We start from the raw sequence: 12625 nt of genomic DNA, 5'->3' as shown, positions 1-12625 counted from the left end.
CTGGGCAGACTGGCGGCTCCTGGCTGACTGGCGGCACTGGGCAGACTGGCGGCACTGGCGGCGCTGGGCAGACTGGCGGCACTGGAGGTGCTGGGCAGACTGACGGCACTTGCGACGCTGGGCAGACTGGCGGCACTGGCGGCGCTGGGCAGACTGGCGGCACTGGCGGCGCTGGGCAGACTGGCGGCACTGGCGGCTCCTGGCTGACTGGTGGCACTGGCGGCTCCTGGCCGACTGGCGGCACTGGCGGCTCCTGGCCGACTGGCGGCACTGGCGGCGCTGGGCAGACTGGCGGCACTGGCGGCGCTGGGCAGACTGGCGGCACTGGCGGCGCTGGGCAGACTGGTGGCACTGGCGGCTCCTGGCCGACTGGCGGCACTGGCGGCTCCTGGTTGACTGGCGGCACTGGCGGCGCCGGGCAGACTGGCGGCACTGGCGGCGCTGGGCAGACTGGCGGCGCTGGGCAGCCTGGCGGCACTGGCGGCACTGGCGGCGCTGGGCAGACTGGCGGCACTGGCGGCGCTGGGCAGACTGGCGGCACTGGCGGCGCTGGGCAGACTGGTGGCACTGGCGGCTCCTGGCCGACTGGCGGCACTGGCGGCTCCTGGTTGACTGGCGGCACTGGCGGCGCCGGGCAGACTGGCGGCACTGGCGGCGCTGGGCAGACTGGCGGCGCTGGGCAGCCTGGCGGCACTGGCGGCGCTGGGCAGCCTGGCGGCACTGGCGGCGCTGGGCAGACTGGTGGCACTGGCGGCTCCTGACTGACTGGCGGCACTGGTGGCGCTGGGCAGACTGGCGGCACTTGCGGCGCTGGGCAGACTGGCGGCACTTGCGGCGCTGGGCAGACTGGCGGCGCTGGGCAGACGGGTAGCTCTGACAGCGCCGGACAGGCGGGAGACTCTGGCTGCACTGGAGAGGAGGAAGGCTCCGGCAGCGCTGGACAGGCGGGACGCACAGTAGGCCTGATGCGTGGTGCTGGCACTGGTGGTACTGGGCCGAGGACACGCACAGGAAGCCTGTGTGGAGGTGGCACTGGATTGACCGGACCGTGAAGGCGTACTGGAGATCTTGGGAGCAGGGCTGGCACTAACCGCCCTGGCTGGATCTTCACCCTCGCCCGGCAGATGTCGGAAGCTGGGATGTAGCGCACCGGGCTAAGCACGTGTACTGGGGACACCGTGCGAACCACCGCATAACACGGTGCCTGACCAGCACCACGCTCGCCACGGTTAGCACTGCTAAGAGCACTGTAGTGCTGAGATGGCACAGGACATACAAGGATAGGGAGATGCACAGGAGACCTGGTGCGTGAGGCTGGCACAGTCTTCACCAGACAACTAGCAAGCACCTCAGGACGAGTATGGAGAGCTGACACATGTATCATCAAATCCTCGACACGCTCCGTCGGGCGAATTCCGTGTCTCATGCACCAACACAGCAACTCCCTCATATCTCTCTCCTCCAATCTCCCCATTAACTCCTTCACCGTCTCTGCTTCGCTCACCTCCAACACTGGCTCTGGTTCTGGTTTCCTCCTTGGCGCCTTACGATAAACAGGGGGAGTTGGTTCAGGTCTGACTCCTGACTCTGCCACACTCTCCTTGTGCCCCCCCCCAATACATTTTTGGGGCTGACTCTCGGGCTTCCATCCACTCTGCCGTGCTAGCTCCTCATAATGCCGCCTCTCTGCTTTTGCTGCCTCCAGCTCGGCTTTGGGGCGGCAATATTCCCCTGGGCAGGGTCCTTTCCCGTCTAGAATCTCCTCCCAAGTCCATTTCTCCAAGTAGTGCAGCCTCTCCTGCTGCTGCTTTTGCTGTTGCCCATCACCACGCCCCTTGGTCCTGTTGTGGTGGGTGATTCTGTAACGGTTTTCTTCTGGTGAAACAGAGGCAGACCAAAATGCAGCGTGGTGGTTATTCATGTTTAATTTATAAAGACACTATACATGAATAAACTAACAAAAACAATAAACGTGCGAAAACCTAAACAGCCCTATCTGGTGCAAACACAGAGACAGGAACAATCACCCACAAAACCCAACACAAAACAGGCTACCTAAATATGGTTCCCAATCAGAGACAATGACTAACACCTGCCTCTGATTGAGAACCATATCAGGCCAAACATAGAAATAGACAAACCAGACACACAACATAGAATGCCCACCCAGCTCACGTCCTGACCAACACTGAAACAAGGAAAACACATACGAACGATGGACAGAACATGACAGTAGAGCAATCATCGTGTTCGTGAGATTCTCTACTTTCCATAGAGTAGATTGTAAATTTGCGGAAGCTACAGACATTTTTGTGAGAAGAATGATTTTTGGACTGTCTCATGGTCTGACAAACACTGATGTAACTCGGCCCCCATCCACCCAGACATCTCTAGTTTAAATTTATGGATTTTTTTATTTTATTATTATGTTAGAGTAATGGACATAATTTTTAGGAAATCATTGCCTGCTGGAGATCCTATCAAGCTCTGTCAGGATGGATGGGGAGCGTTGCTGCACAGTAATTTTCAGGTCTCTCCAGAGATGTCTCTGTGTGCTTAGGATGGTTGTCCTGTTGCTAGGTAAACCTGTTCTGGAGCAGATTTTCATCAAGGATCTCTATGTATTTTGCTCTGCTCATCTTACCCTCAATCCTAACTAGTCTCCCAGTCCCTGCCGCTGAAAAACATTGCCACAGCATTATGCTACAGGCACCATGCTTCACCGTAGGGATGGTGCCAGGTTTCCTCCAGACATGGCATTCAGGCTAAAGAGTTTAATCTTGGTTTCATCAGACCAGAGAATCTTGTTTCTCATGGTCTGAGACTCCAAGCAGGCTGTCATGTGCCTTTTACTGAGGAGTGGCTTCCGTCTGGCCACTCTACCATAAAGGCTTAATTTCTGGAGTGCTGCAAAGTTGGTTGTCCTTCTGGAAGGTTCTCCCATCTCCACAGAGGAACTCTGGAGCTTTGTCAGAGTGACCATCGGGTTCTTGGTTACCTCCTTGACCAAGGCCCTTCTCCCCCGATTGCGCAGTTTGGCCAGACGTACAGCTCTAGGAAGAGTCTTGGTGGTTCCAAACTTCTTCCATTTAAGAATAATGGAGGCCACTGTGTTCTTGGGGACCTACAATTCCGCAGAAATGTATTGGTCTCGGAGCTCTACAGACAATTTATTCTACCTCATGGCTTTGTTTTTGCTCTGACATTCCCTGTCAGTTGTGGGACCTTATATAGACAGGTGTGTGCCTTTCCAAATTATGTCCAATCAATTGAATTTACCACAGGTGGACTCCAATCAATATTTAGAAACTCTCAAGAATGATCAATGGCTTTGTCATTATGCGGTAGTGTGTGTAGATTGATGAAGATTTTAAGTAATCCATTTTATAATAAGGCTGTAATGTAACAAAATGTGGAAAAAGGGAAGGGGTCTGAATACTTTCAGAATTCACTGTAAACTCTGACGTGTCGCCAAGGTGGTCTGTCAAAAGCATTGATATACGTCCCTCAAAGGTTGTTTGAATGTGTCGGTATATTTGTTTATGCCACTGGGTGATCCTTAGGTTACAGCAATCCCCCTCCCTACCTCCCTGCCTCCCACCCTCCCTCTGTGGAGCTGAGAATAGTTTCCAGGAGCCTGTCGTGGTTTAGCAGGAACAGGTATCTGAGGCCTTTGGCACGGGGCCCAGACGGAGAGAGAGAGTGTCACTGGAGGCCTACTGGAGGGAGGAACGGCGGGAGGGAGGGAATGAGTGGGCTGAGAGCAGACAGCTCCAGGGCAGGTGTTGAAATACACCCTGGCTCCTTAGGTGGTGATCGCTGCAAAAATATGCCGTCTGCCAGTTTGCAGTTAGCTCAGATACACTCTCTGTCTCTCCTGAAACACACACGCAAGTACACCCCTACCCCCACCCCCCCGCTACACACATACACACACACACACACACAAACACATGCACACATAGGGTGACAGCTTGTGTTTATTTGATCTGTGCCTCAAATTGTAAGAAGGAAAAGAAAGAAGAAAAGGTGAATATTTTACCTCCAGCTTCAGCCAAGGCAGCGTCCATGGGCCTTTGAGCTAGTTGTCCTTTTATCATTGTCAACAGCACATTGTCAACAGCACATTGTCAACACACATGGTTTCAGTGGTTTCAACTGCATGTTTGTTTCTTCTTCTATGAGGACCAACAAAGCTCCAGCACTTTAACATGACTGCATGCTTTTTCTCTCTGCTCCAAAGCACAAGTAAATGGTCAGACATGCATAATGTACCATTTGCAAGACAATGCTGTATTTCTTCTTACAGATTGCATGTTCTCTGCTTCCATTGTTTTATGATGGTTTCAGATTACACTACACAAACAAACAAAACAATCCTTTTGTCGTCTTTGTCTGTCAGAAGTATTTTTCCTAATTTCATCTTCCTCATTTAGTTCCTGTGGTGTTCTCAACTTTCAGGGTTGTTGAGGTACATTAACCTATTGTGCCTTTGGAGAGGTAGTGGAGGAGAGGAGGAGCGGAAGAGAGGAGGGAGGAAAGGAGAGGAGGAGAAGAGGATAGGAGGCAGGAGAGGAGAGGAGGAGCAGAGGAAATGAGGAGAGGAGGGAGGAGAGGGGTGAGGAAAGGAGGAGGAGAAGAGGATAGGAGGCAGGAGAGGAGAGGAGGAGCAGAGGAGATGAGGAGAGGAGCAGAGGAGATGAGGAGAGGAGAGAGGAGAGGATAGGAAGGAGGAGAGGAGGGAGGAGGAGTGGCGGAGAGGAGGGAGGAGAGGAGGGCGGAGAGGAGAGGAGGAGCAGAGGAGAGGAGGAAGGAGAGGAGGAGCAGAGGAGATGCGAGGTGGTGAGTGGAGAGGAGAGGGGGAGCAGAGGAGATGCGAGGTGGTGAGTGGTGGCTCAGAGCTGTGACCTTCTGTCTCATCCCAACCGTTTCACCTCAGCTGTCAATCAAGCATGTAGCTCCCCAGGATGTGAAAGTAGTATTTGTATTTGTATTTATTATGGATCCTCATTACTCTTCCTAGCGTCCAGCAAAATATAGGCGGTTATATGATTTTTAAAACATTACAAAACATTCATTACAGAATTCTCAACACACTAAATTTGTGTCCTCAGGCACAGTGGTGGAAAAAAAAACCTGGCATAGCCATACTCCCATTAAGCCCCTCCCCAATATTTTTTTTGGGCCGCTTTTCGGGCTTCCTTGCCAACCGTGTCCCCTCGTATCGTCGGCTCCTATCTCCGGCTGCCTCTGCTCTCCTTAGTGCCTCCACCTGTTCCCATGGGAGGCGATCTCTTCCGGCCAGTATCTCCTCCCAAGTGTAACAAACTTTACCATCCAACACGTCTTCCCATGTCCATTCTCCGAATAATTCATCCTCCTTTTGCTGCTCCAGCTGTCGCTGCCTGTTTCCACGCCACTCGGTCCGTGTGTGGTTGGGTGATTCTGTAACAGCGTTCTTCGTTTGTAGAATGAGAGTCGGACCGAAATGCAGCGTGGTGGTTACTCATGTCTTTAATGAAGGAAAAAAGCGATACATGAAAAAACTATACACATACGAAAACAACAAACGGAACGTGAAACCTATTACAGCCTATCTGGTGAAACTACACAGAGACAGGAACAATCACCCACGAAATACAAAGCGAAACCAGGCTACCTAAATACGGTTCCCAATCAGAGACAACGAGAATCACCTGACTCTGATTGAGAACCGCCTCAGGCAGCCAAGCCTATACAACACCCCTAATCAGCGCGATCCCAAATACTACAAACCCCAATACGAAAATACAATAACATAAACCCATGTCACACCCTGGCCTGACCAAATAATATAGAAAACACAAAATACTAAGACCAAGGCGTGACATTTTCATAATTGAGTAAAAGTAAAGATACCGTAAAAGAAAATGACTGAAGTCAACCATTAAAATACTACTTAAGTAAAAGTCTAAAAGTATTTGGTTTTAAATGTACTTAAGTATCAAAAGGAAAATTAGAAATCATTTAAAATGTCTTACATTAAGCAAACAAGACGACACAATTTTCATGTTTTTTTTTTATTTACGGAGAGGCAGGGTTCAACACTCAGACATAATTTACAAACTAAGCATGTGTTTAGTGAGTCCACCAGATCAGAGGCAGTATTGATGACCAGGGATGTTGTCTTGATAAGTGTGTGAATGTAGTCATCACTCTCTGTAGTACTGTGCGCCACCTGTAGTCTGTTCTGGATTTGGGGACTGTGATGAGACCTCTGGTGGCATGTCTTGTGGGGTAGTGGCCTCTGTCCCCATGCGGTCTACATTTCAAAACAACCATTCTCTCTCTTTTCTTCACAACACTCTCTCGTCTCTCTCTCTCTTGCTCTCTCTATCTCTCTCTCCCACTCCCCATATCTCTCTCTCCCTCTCTCTCTCTCTCTCTCTCTCTCTCTCTCTCTCTCTCTCTCTCTCTCTCTCTCTCTCTCCCTCTCTCCTTCTCTCTCTCTGTTACATGACAGGATTACAGTGAGTCCAAATGTAAATCTCCTGACCCTCTGCTCTCTTTCCTGCAGGCTAATATTGTGTAAGAGGAGTTCTGTGCCCAGTCTCAACCAGCCTAAGACATGGCCTAAGGCTACCTCACCTGTCCCTTCACACACACACACACACACACACACACACACACACACACACACACACACACACACACACGTCCTCCATCCTTATCACCCAGTTTTTTCATCTTCATCTCTCCCTGCCACGCTGAGTTGCTTATATTATATCCCATGTCTTGATCTCCAAGTCCTGAACCTTTTAACACTACTCTGGCCTTTACCTGTAATCCCATTTCATAAATATTTAAAACAGGAAATCTCCTGGAGGTGCCGTGATAATCATCTTATCTGAAACCATTATGATTGTAATTACCTGGCTTTGATTCCTAACTTGGGAGCTTGGTTATTCCGGGACCTGCAACATTCGGGTTATAGGGGTCTTTGGAATTAGGCCCCTGAGATTGAGTCCCTTTGGAAACAGGGATTAGTGACGCGGTAAAAGGTTATCGCTTTAAGTTCCAAAAATACTAATAATATAAAATACTAATATATAAAATGAGAATCTATTCAAAATCAAATCATTTGCATAGAATACAGTGCAGTGTACACAGTAGGCCTACAATGAAAAGCTTACTCTTCAGATCCCTCCCCAAAATGCTTTATAGAACTCTGGGTCTTCCTTTCCTATGGTGGTTCTCAAGTGCCGGCCCCTTAAACCATCAAGAACTATGATGAAACTGGCTCTCATGAGGACTGCCACAAGAAAGGAAAAACCAGAGTTACCTCTGCTGCAGAGGATAAATTCATTGTTAACCCTCCTTTTGTAATAACATGCGTCTTGGTGAGAGGTGTAGGAGTCAGGCGCAGGAGAGCAGGGATGTCTGAGAAGCATGTTTAATAATATAGTCCACCAATACGAAACGGCACAGACAAAAATCCCCAAATTACGCTCTCGAATAATCAGAAACTCGTGCAAACACATGGGGGAACAAACACAGTTCCGACACTTTACATACACATGCGTAATAGCGAAAAAACAACAAACATAAAATACAATCGAGCGCAATACACACAAGTCTAATCCTGCACGAATTACGGCAGGTAACAGGTGCCCTATATATCCACAGAAATCAAAGCAATTGAAAAAAAGGTGTGAAAAGGAACACAGACAAAACAACCAGAAAAAGAAAAAGGGATCGGTAGCGACTAGTAGACCGGCGACGCCGAGCGCCGAGCGCCGCCCGAACAGGGAGGGGAGGTACCTTCGGTAGAAGTCGTGACACCTTTTGTGTTAATTTCATGTTAATTAACTCTGTGTTCCCGGTTCAAAATGACCACCCCATTATAGCTGATTATAAATCCATAATCAATTTAAGATTATTTTGACTATAACAAATACTCAGATGAAAGATATTGTGCTATTTATCAAAGACTACTTGTGTCAAAGTTTAACAAGGACTCTCTCCTCCTCACCAGCGTCATGATCAAAGATATGAGCAAGAGCCTCACATACAGTACATTGTTTGGTCATTGTGCTGCCACAGAATGAATTGTGAGCAAGGCATCAAAAAAGCTTTATATACCAGAGCTGCGAGAAAAGTTATATATATTATTGACAGAATGTTGTGATTGATTGTGAGAATGCAAATAAGTGTGGTTCCCGTGGGGGAAAGATTCAATTGGGGAAAGGTTCTCGTGGGGGTTGCCATGGAAGCCAAGAATGAAGAAGAAGTGGTTGTGTGTGTGTGTGTGTGTGTGTGTGTGTGTGTGTGTGTGTGTGTGTGTGTGTGTGTGTGTGTGTGTGTGTGTGTGTGTGTGTGTGTGTGTGTGTGTGTGTGTGTGTGTGTGTGTGTGTGTGTTTGTGTGTGTGTGTGCTCCAACACACATACATGTGGGGGTCTGGGAGAGGAAGTGTGTCCATCTGATGAATGGGCATGTGCTTGAACTCAATTTTATACACTAATTGTAATCTCAGCCATTCATTTCTAATGACCAGTCATTTTTGACCAGGAACACCACAGGTGTTCATATTCATCAAAATGTATTTTGTGTGTTCAGATGCCCTGTGTGGACAAAGTCATGGAACCTTATGACAATCAGATTAAATGAACTACGTTTTTCAGAGAGAAAACTTGTAAATCGGTCCAATTCGACACGAACACAACAGATTTAAAAATGTATACACAGGGAGGAAAGGCATAAGAGCCAGGCAGCTATACATTGGGGCCTTGTTGAAGTGAAGAAAGGAAACATTTTTTTTTGCTGTAAGCAGCACAGCCAAAAAATAGGCTGCGTTTAGCCATGCAGTGTGCCACTGCCACCCTCACTGCAATGAAAAGCAGTGAACATGTTTTCCTTACAGAGGGCCTGTGCTGCTGTAAAGAACTTGGCTTTGTGTCTGTCCCCTCTTACCACTTTGACATGGCAAGGAAGGGGCTAAATGACTGGGCAAGCAAGAGTCCATAATTAACCACATAGGAGACGGGCTCTGCTTCTCCTAAAACACACACATTAACGCACACACAAATACACACACACTCTTACGCATGCACGAAGGCACACTAACGCACGGACATGCATGTACACACACAAACACACAGACACACACCCAGAAGAAACACAGGGTTGCTGGTACAGGGCTTTTAATATGAAGCAGCTATAATAATGTCTGGTAAATTAACTTTGAATCCAGTGTTATTTATCTTTGTCCACATGCTCGACAGGCCTCTCACTTTTTTTACTGGCAGCCTGTCCCTGATCCCAGATGTGTCTTATAGGAGCAGGGAGGGGCTGGACTAAAGCCACACCTCAACTGGTCTTGAACAAACAAATCTCCAGAGGGTATGTGCTACCCACGTCCAGTGACACACACACACACACACACACACACACACACACACACACACACACACACACACACACACACACACACACACACACACACACACACACACACATTTATAAACACACACACACACATTTATAAACACACACACACACACACACATACATACATACATACATACATACATACATACATACATACATACATACATACATACATTTACATTTACATTTACATTTAAGTCATTTAGCAGACGCTCTTATCCAGAGCGACTTACAAATTGGTGCATTCACCTTATGACATCCAGTGGAACAGCCACTTTACAATAGTGCATCTAAATCTTTTAAGGGGGGTGAGAAGGATTACTTTATCCTATCCTAGGTATTCCTTAAAGAGGTGGGGTTTCAGGTGTCTCCGGAAGGTGGTGATTGACTCCGCTGTCCTGGCGTCGTGAGGGAGTGTGTTCCACCATTGGGGAGCCAGAGCAGCGAACAGTTTTGACTGGGCTGAGAGGGAACTGTACTTCCTCAGTGGTAGGGAGGCGAGCAGGCCAGAGGTGGATGAACGCAGTGCCCTTGTTTGGGTGTAAGGCCTGATCAGAGCCTGGAGGTACTGAGGTGCCGTTCCCCTCACAGCTCCGTAGGCAAGCACCATGGTCTTGTAGCGGATGCGAGCTTCAACTGGAAGCCAGTGGAGAGAGCGGAGGAGCGGGGTGACGTGAGAGAACTTGGGAAGGTTGAACACCAGACGGGCTGCGGCGTTCTGGATGAGTTGTAGGGGTTTAATGGCACAGGCAGGGAGCCCAGCCAACAGCGAGTTGCAGTAATCCAGACGGGAGATGACAAGTGCCTGGATTAGGACCTGCGCCGCTTCCTGTGTGAGGCAGGGTCGTACTCTGCGGATGTTGTAGAGCATGAACCTACAGGAACGGGCCACCGCCTTGATGTTAGTTGAGAACGACAGGGTGTTGTCCAGGATCACGCCAAGGTTCTTAGCGCTCTGGGAGGAGGACACAATGGAGTTGTCAACCGTGATGGCGAGATCATGGAACGGGCAGTCCTTCCCCGGGAGGAAGAGCAGCTCCGTCTTGCCGAGGTTCAGCTTGAGGTGGTGATCCGTCATCCACACTGATATGTCTGCCAGACATGCAGAGATGCGATTCGCCACCTGGTCATCAGAAGGTACATACATACATACATACATACATACATACATACATACATACATACATACATACATACATACATACATACATACATACATACATACATACATACATACATACATACATACATACATACATACATACATACATACATACACATACATACACACACATCTATAAGCACACATACACACATTTACAAATGCACACACACACACACACACATTTATAAACACACACACGTAGGGACAGTAACATCTTAGGGAAACAAACACACACACACACATTTATAAACACACACACACGTAGGGACAGTAACATCTTAGGGATACGAACACACACACATTTATAAACACACACACACCCACACATACACAAATTTACAAACGCACAACGCACACCCACACATACACACATTTACAAACGTACACGCTCACCCCACCCCCCCACCCACACACACACATTTAAAAACACACAGACATACACACACACATTTATAAACACACACACACACACACACACACATTGATAAACACACACCCACACATACACACAATTACAAACGTACACACCCACACACACACACACACACACACACACACACATTTAAAGTCAACACCTCATTTGGCCGCCTTTCCTTCCAGTTCTCTGCTGCCTGTAACTGGAACAAATTCAAAAGTCGCTGAAGTTGGAGACTTTTATCTCCCTCACCAACTTTAAACGTCTGCTATCTGAGCAGCTAACCGATCACTGCGGCTCTAAATAGTCCATCGGTAAATAGCCGACCCAATTTACCTACCTCATCCCCATACTGTTTTTATTGATTTACTTTTCTGCTCTTTGGCACACCAGTATCTCTACCTGCACATGACCATCTGATATTTTATCACTCCAGTGTTAATCTGCTAAATTGTAATTATTCGCCTACCTCCTCATGCATTTTGCACACTATGTATATAGACTCTTTTTTTTTCTTTTTTTCTACTGTGTCATTGACTTGTTTAATTGTTTACTCCATGTCTAACTCTGTGTTGTTGTCTGTTCACACTGCTATGCTTTATCTTGGCCAGGTCGCAGTTGTAAATGAGAACTTATTCTCATCTAACCTATCTGGTTAAATAAAGGTGAAATAAAAATATATATGTATATTTAAAAAAAAATAAAAACACCCACACACACACACACACACACACACACACACACACACACACACACACACACACACACACACACACACACACACACACACACACACACACACACATTTATAAATGCACACCCACACATACACATATTTACAAACGTACACACACACACACATAGGGTCAGTAACATCTTAGGGAAAATGCTCCTTTATTTCTGCAACTTTGATAGTGTGGCAGCAATAATATTTAATTTATGTTTATATTTACTTTGTCTTTTTATGCGAATATCTAAGGGTAATGGTATTTGGTGTAACTAAAAGTGGCAATTGACTAATATTATGTAGTCATGGCATAACATGTTATATGATCAGCAATTTTTACTTGACCCCTTCCTTACCACATACCTTATTAACACTTCCTTACCACTTCCTTATTAACACTTCCTTATTAACACTTCCTTACCACATACCTTATTAACACTTCCTTACCACTTCCTTATTAACACTTCCTTACCACGTCCTTATTAACACTTCCTTACCACTTCCTTATTAACACTTCCTTACCACTTCCTTATTAACACTTCCTTACCACTTCCTTATTAACACTTCCTTATCAACACTTCCTTACCACTTCCTTATGAATACTTCCTTACCACCTCCTTACCACTTCCTTATTAACACTTCCTTACCACTTCCTTACCACTTCCTTATTAACACTTCCTTATTAACACTTCCTTATTAACACTTCCTCATTAACACTTCCTTATTGACACTTCCTTATTAACACTTCCTTACCACTTCCTTATTAACACTTCCTTATTACCACTTCCTTATCAACACTTCCTTATTACCACTTCCCTATTAACACTTCCTTATTAACACTTCCTTACCACTTCCTTATTAACACTTCCTTAACACTTCCTTATTAACACT

This window comes from Oncorhynchus keta, chromosome 35 (genome assembly GCF_023373465.1).
Source record: "Oncorhynchus keta strain PuntledgeMale-10-30-2019 chromosome 35, Oket_V2, whole genome shotgun sequence".
In the NCBI taxonomy this organism is placed as follows: domain Eukaryota; kingdom Metazoa; phylum Chordata; class Actinopteri; order Salmoniformes; family Salmonidae; genus Oncorhynchus; species Oncorhynchus keta.
This window is presented reverse-complemented; position numbering follows the sequence as displayed.